This window comes from Diospyros lotus, chromosome 6, assembly GCF_014633365.1.
Source record: "Diospyros lotus cultivar Yz01 chromosome 6, ASM1463336v1, whole genome shotgun sequence".
Classification (NCBI taxonomy): Eukaryota; Viridiplantae; Streptophyta; class Magnoliopsida; order Ericales; family Ebenaceae; genus Diospyros; species Diospyros lotus.
The window spans coordinates 38,226,982-38,233,610 of record NC_068343.1 but is presented as its reverse complement, the minus strand read 5'-3'; the positions used below and the strand labels follow the sequence as shown (position 1 = coordinate 38,233,610).

Here is a 6,629-nt window from a genome sequence, read left to right as displayed (position 1 = left end):
AAATCTAAATCATGGGTAGGGTAGATCACCTCGTGTTTCTTCAATTATCTGGAAGCATAAGCATTAACTCAAACTTCTTACATCAATACGCATCCCAATCCTAAATGGGAGGCATCACTGTAAATGGAATATTTCTCTCAACTTCTTGGTATAGCTAAAACTGGTGCAGTAGTCAACTTCTGCTTCAATTCTTGGAAAGCACGTTCACACGTGTCATTCCATTCCAACTTCTCTCATTTCCTTGTTATCTTAGTCATAGGGGAAGGTAAATGATCAAATCCCTCAATGAATCGCCTATAATAGCCTGCAAGACCTAGAAAACTATGTATTTCTGTCACTGTCGTAGGCCTTGGCCAATCCAAACTGCTTTAGTCCTGTCTAGATCTACTAAAATGCCATCTCCAGACACCACATGGCCTAGAAATCCAATCTAAGTGAGCCAGAACTCACACTTACTAAAGTTGGCATATAGTTGCTCTTCCCTGAGCCCCTGTAGTACCGAAGTAGGATGCTCTGTATGCTCCTCTACACTGGGTGAGTAACTAAAATATCATCTATGGAGACAATAATGAAGCAATCTAGGTACTCACGTAAAACTTGGTTCATTAAATCCATGAAAACAATTGGGGCATTAGTTAACCCAAATGGTATCATCACAAACTCGTAGTGTCCATAGCGAGTTCTGAATGTGGTCTTCTGAATATTATCATCTATGACTCACCCTGATGATATCCTGATCTTAAATCTATCTTCAAGAATCCTTTAGCTCTTTATAACTGGTTTAATATATAAGTCATCCACTAGAGGTAAAGGATACTTATTCTTCATTGTCACTTGATTCAACTGGCAATAATCTATCCACAACCTTAAAGATCCATCTTTCTTCCTTACGAACAATATTGGTGCACCCCATAGGGATGAACTAGGTTAGATAAAACCCTTTCTCTATTAATTCTTCTAACTGGTCCTTCAACTTTGGGTGCCATTTGATATGGAGCCTTAGAGATAGGCTATGTACCAAGCAATAACTCAATAGTAAACCCTGCTCCTCTCCGATGAGGTAATCCTAGTAATTCATCAAGAAAAACATATGAGAAATCTCGTACTACTGGCACCTCAAACAACTTCCTCTTGCTTCCCTCATCAATGGTTACAAAGGCTAGATAAGCCTCGCATCCATCACGCATCAGCTTCTCAACTTTCATCACCAAGATTATAGGAATCATAGACATAGGCTTGACTCTTTTATATATCTGAACCGGCTACCACGGAAGATCAAATTCAATAATCATCCATTGACGGTCAACTCTTGCGTAATGCCGTGACAATCAATCCATGCCAAGGATCAAATCAAAATTCCTAACATCAAGAATTACCAAGTCTCCGAAATAGCTTCTTATCATGTACCTCGATCTCGCAATTCTCAAACATTTCTCTTGATAACATATGCTTGCTGAACTACCGTGGCATAATCCACACACTGAGCTACTCCAAATGCGTGGCAAATATCAACACGCAATCCTCTCTGAGATTTAACAGCCTTCTTAGCTTTAGTAGACACTAACTCTGAGGCTTATCTAGTCAAGGCTGTAAACTCTATCTCACCTTGGGCCACTGTCTTGGTACCTTACACCAACTCAAAAAAAATTTTGGTCCTTGACCCATGCTGTATAACACTCTATATTTTCGTGAAATTGCCACGTATTATAAGTGAGTTAAAATACCAAAAAATATATTTGAAATGGCAACAAGTGACCGAATCAGTCGCAGGGAGTGCCCTAGAGCTTAGATACCTAAGGACAAAGGTATAATTTTAACGAGCGTCTCGAGGTGAGACTTATTGCACTGAAAGAAATCAAATCAGAAATGGTTTTCGGTTAAGCTAAGTTATAACCTAAAAATACCGAATGATGGTAAGGGGCTTCCGAAAAATCGTATATATTGAGTAATTTTGAGTTAATAATTCTGGGATTTTAAGTATCTCGATAAATTTGATGTTTGAGGGTATAATTCTAATTAGAGAAATTATCCAAATGAAAGAATGATGAAATTATGAGCTTAGGTGGTGAAATGTTAAAGTTGAAAACTTGAAATATGGGCCAAAGTGTTATTCGAAAGAAGTTTAGGGTTTTAGCTTGGATTTCAAAAGATGGATTAATTCTAGTTTTGGATTTCAAAAGCCACTCAATTATGGCTTTGGATCTTTGGAGTCCATGGCTAAGATTGTGACAAGTGGCATAACACCATTGGTTGAAGGATTCTATAAATAGGCACCTTGAGTTGCTCTCAAACCATTCCAAACAAATTTGAGGAGTGAAGCACTCTAAGAGGAGGAGCTTACTCTAGAGAGAGAGAAGGAGGTTCGGCAAGAAGGCGGGAAGAAAGCGGCGAAGAAGCGGCGGAGAACGAGCCTCGTCGGAGTTGCGGGTCTTCGCCGGAATTCGCCAAAATCAGTCAGAAAAAAAGTGAGATAAGTCTGATTTTTTTTGATAATATTGTATAGGGGGAAGAGAGGGTCCCGTAGGTTCAAACGGGGGTCGAATCGGAGTTAAAACGAGGGAGATATTGCCGAAATACCAAACCGACACGTTGCTGTTCGGAATCTGGTGCCTGCGCGTGAGTTACACGCGCCAAATAATGGCTGCGCGTGGGGGCGCGTGGCCATCATTCTTGGGGCGCGTGAGGGCGCGTGAGAGGTCCTTTTTACATGAAAATTTTCAGTTATACCCCTACTTTAATACCCTTCAACTATATATAAAAATATTTGAGGTTAGATTTACCAAAACATATATTTTCTGCAGAAACCTAGGCCGTTTGCTATAAAATTATATCGTCGAAGAGATAACTCAACAAGGTGAGACTCCTATACTCCAAATCCTATTTTTTTTATTCTCTTATGAGAGCCTTCTATTACATGAGACGTGTTTTATGAAGTTCTTACACATAAATGCATGTTATTCTCTTACGTGAAATCATGATGCATATATGAAATGTATTTTTCTGAAAATTATATGCTATTGACTTTTTAACTGTTGCATTTATAAAATTCGTGTGGCCATACTGTTGTACCTATCTATTGTTGGCTGAGGGCAAAAGTCGGATATCCCCCGAGAGGCGCTATGCGTGCGCCATCCAGAAAGCTCTCGTGGGGAAGACCGTGAGCTTAAGGAACAACGGATGTGGTGCTTGCATGAGTGCTATGAAGTCGGGCCAAAGTGACATGGTTAGGGACCTCCCGAGAGGCGCTATGCGTGCGCCATTGAGAAAGCTCTCGTTGGAGGAGGCTAACGTGTTCACGAGGCACTTCGGAGTAGTTCTCGTTGTTTCCTCATACATTTTATACCTGATCATGCATCGATATAAACTGTTTTTGGAGTTTCTCACTAGAAGATTCATCTTCTAATTGGACTATGTCCCTGGAATATTCAAACGTTCCAGGTTCGACGAGCGGCTCTAAAGGAAAGGAGGTAGCTGAAGAATAAGTTTAATTTGCTGTCTATAGCATGTTTAGAATATTTTCATTTATATGCGAACCTATGTATGTCTTGGATATGTTTAAGACGTTCAGTTATATCTTGCGAGAGATGATGTCCATGTAATTCATTTTGTAAACGTCTTGAACAATTTTATGATAAATAAAATGATATGGTTGTAAACCATATCAGGTTCGATCTATCTTCCGCATTCAAAATTTTAACGCCTGTCTTAGCTATTCGATTATTGGGTTTGTTAAGCTGAGAATGTGTAAATTTGGATTTTTGGGATATTGTGTGATGTATGACAGCTATTGTTATATGAAAAATTTTTATATTCCTGAAATCCTAAGTTATAACACGCTCAAGAAATTTGGGGTGTTACATGCTGGCCAATAAGCATCATTGAATACTTGATGAAATTTGACCCATGTGAGTTCTTGATTACCAACCTCTGGCGGGCGGTCTTCCACTATCTCTCGGCATCACCTTTAAACAAGAATGTGCTAAGTCGCACTCGGCGATCGTCCATACAATCGATAGCATCCAATTCTCAACTACTGCTGCATCTGTGCCTTCATGGAATACTGATGGTTGGAAGGTGATGAAATCCTTTAATAGCTGACTCCCTGTATCTGCCTCCACAACTAGAGTTGTTGGAGCAACTGGCTTATCGCCTCTACTACCTCCTACTTCTTGGGGAACTTGTGATTCCCTTACCTAATTAGTAACTAGGGTATCTATCACCCTTATCAATCCTGCTAACATACCTCGCATCTCAACTATTTGCTGCTGTAGATCTCGACTAGACTCTCCTGGTGAGCCTGGTGTGGATACTAGAACCTCATCTGGAATAGAAGTAGCCTGACTGCAAGTACGGGGTCATCCATCTCTATTACTCATCTTTCTGCATCACCACTTACGGTTAGAATACTGCTAATTAGGCCAACATGTTTAACTGACGGACACAAGTCCTAACTCTACCCAACATCCTACATGTGTACGGGAGACTTCTCAAAACACCGCTCTGATACCAATAATGTAACACCCCCTCTCCTAAAACTGACCGAGAAGAGGTGCTACTGGGGATAATAAAATAAACTAGCTGATAAACTGAAATCTGATACCATAGCTGAACATCTCAATCAACTGGAATAAAAACTCTGAGACATTACAAACTGAAAAGCATAAACTCTGTCTAAGGGACAATCCCTCAGCTGAAATATAAAATAGATCTAAACTGAGAAAACTCTATAGAACTCAACAGACTCCCAGACATCTTTTATCTTGAGCGGCTCCACATATACACACACTATAGACCACTGCTGCTAGGCCCCATATCTGGTACTCCCCTGCTAGAACCTGGAGGGGTGAAGAGTACAAGGTGAGCTACAAAAGCTCAACAAGTAATAAGCTAGAAAGAATACTAAAGCTGAATCGAAGAATATCGATATTGATAACTCACTGAACTTGTACTGTATAATCACTGTCTGTTTGCATTAATAAAAATGTAATGCACATAAATTGTAAATTAAATGCAGGTATGCAACTTTGGCTCATAGGCCCACATAATCTGATAATACATACCTGTCTGATCTGAAACTTGCATACATAAAAACTGTAAGCACATATTGTGGGCAAAGCCCCTAGCCCCCTGGTTGCCACCAGGTGAGCAACTCATAAACTGAGCTGAAACTGAAACTGATGGGATCCCCGCGGACAAGCCGCCTGGCGCGCATAATGCAATGCAATGCTAGCACACGATATGTAGTGCTCCATATAAAGTCATGCTCAATGCTCATACCAAAATGTATGCACATACTCTCACAAAATAATGCTGATCATGTTATAATAATGCTGAACATGATATGATCTTCATCTATATATTAGAATACAAAGATTCAATGAACTATGATTTAGGGTATGGGTATGATTAACTTGTCATGTTCTGGCTTATGAATTCAATGTTGGAAGGTATTGAATACATTAATTGAATTAAACTTGAATTAGGACTCACTGGAAGCTAAATTGGATTTCTGGAAAAGTCATCCGGATATCAGGAAGGATATCCGGATATGATGAAAGACATCCGGATATGAAGAAGGCTCATCCGGATACACTGACATTCAAAGCAGAAGCTATTCGGATATGCTGGGATGTATTCAGATATGAACTAGGACATCCGAATATGATTCTGGTCATCCAGATATCTCACTGATGCATTCTGATATAACTGGGGACTATTCGAATGAAAAATTCAACTTTTGAGGGACGCATCCAGATATCAGGCGAGACATCTAGATATTATCTTGACCTTTCCAGATGTATAAACAAACCATCCGGATATCATACTTGAAGAACTTTAGATACATTCGGATACGATACAAGGTATCCGGATATTAGAACTTAGAGTAATAGAACTTGCAATCCAAAATGGATAAGGATTAATAGAACATGTAATCCAAAATGGATGAGGATTAATAAAACTTGCAATCCAAAATGGATAAGGATTACTGGAACTTGCAATCCAAAATGGATAAGGATTAATGGAACTTGCAATCCAAAATGGATGAGGATTAATGGAACTTGCAATCCAAAATGGATGAGGATTAATAGAACTTGCAATCCAAAATGGATAAGAATTAATGGAACTTGCAATCCAAAATGGATAAGGATTACTGGAACTTGCAATCCAAAATGGATAAGGAATAATAGAACTTACTCATAACTTCAATGTTATATGCATATATATATATATATATGTCTCTGCTTATTGATATAAAATCTGAGAACTCAATGAAGAACTGGGATAATCTGAAAAATTGATATGAACCTGTAATGGAAGGGATTACAGGAAGAATACTTGCCTGAAAGAACTCTCTTATCGAACCTTGGAGCGATCCTGAAGACTCTAGCAAGCCTCTGCTATCTCTTGGCCTTTCTGTTCTTCACACGACGTGAAGAAAAACTAAGCTAATTGGCTCTATATATAGACATAAAGCCCTAGATCACATTTTTTCTACAACTTGGATTCCTTCTCTAAATCTAACTAGGAGACTCTCAATCCAAATCCATCTCATACATGGATTCTCATTCTCCTTTAAATACATAATCTCACTTGATTAATAATAATACAAAAATTATTATTAACACTCT

General features: G+C 39.0%; 1 long non-coding RNA gene across 1 annotated transcript; it reads left to right on the top strand.

Moving 5' to 3' along the window:
• The first annotated feature begins 2,313 nt into the window (after positions 1–2,313).
• On the top strand, positions 2,314–3,649 carry LOC127803975 (uncharacterized). The gene is made up of 3 exons (XR_008023632.1): positions 2,314–2,465; positions 2,802–2,854; positions 3,439–3,649. It is a non-coding gene; the product is annotated as an uncharacterized LOC127803975 (long non-coding RNA).
• The last annotated feature ends 2,980 nt before the right edge of the window (positions 3,650–6,629 follow it).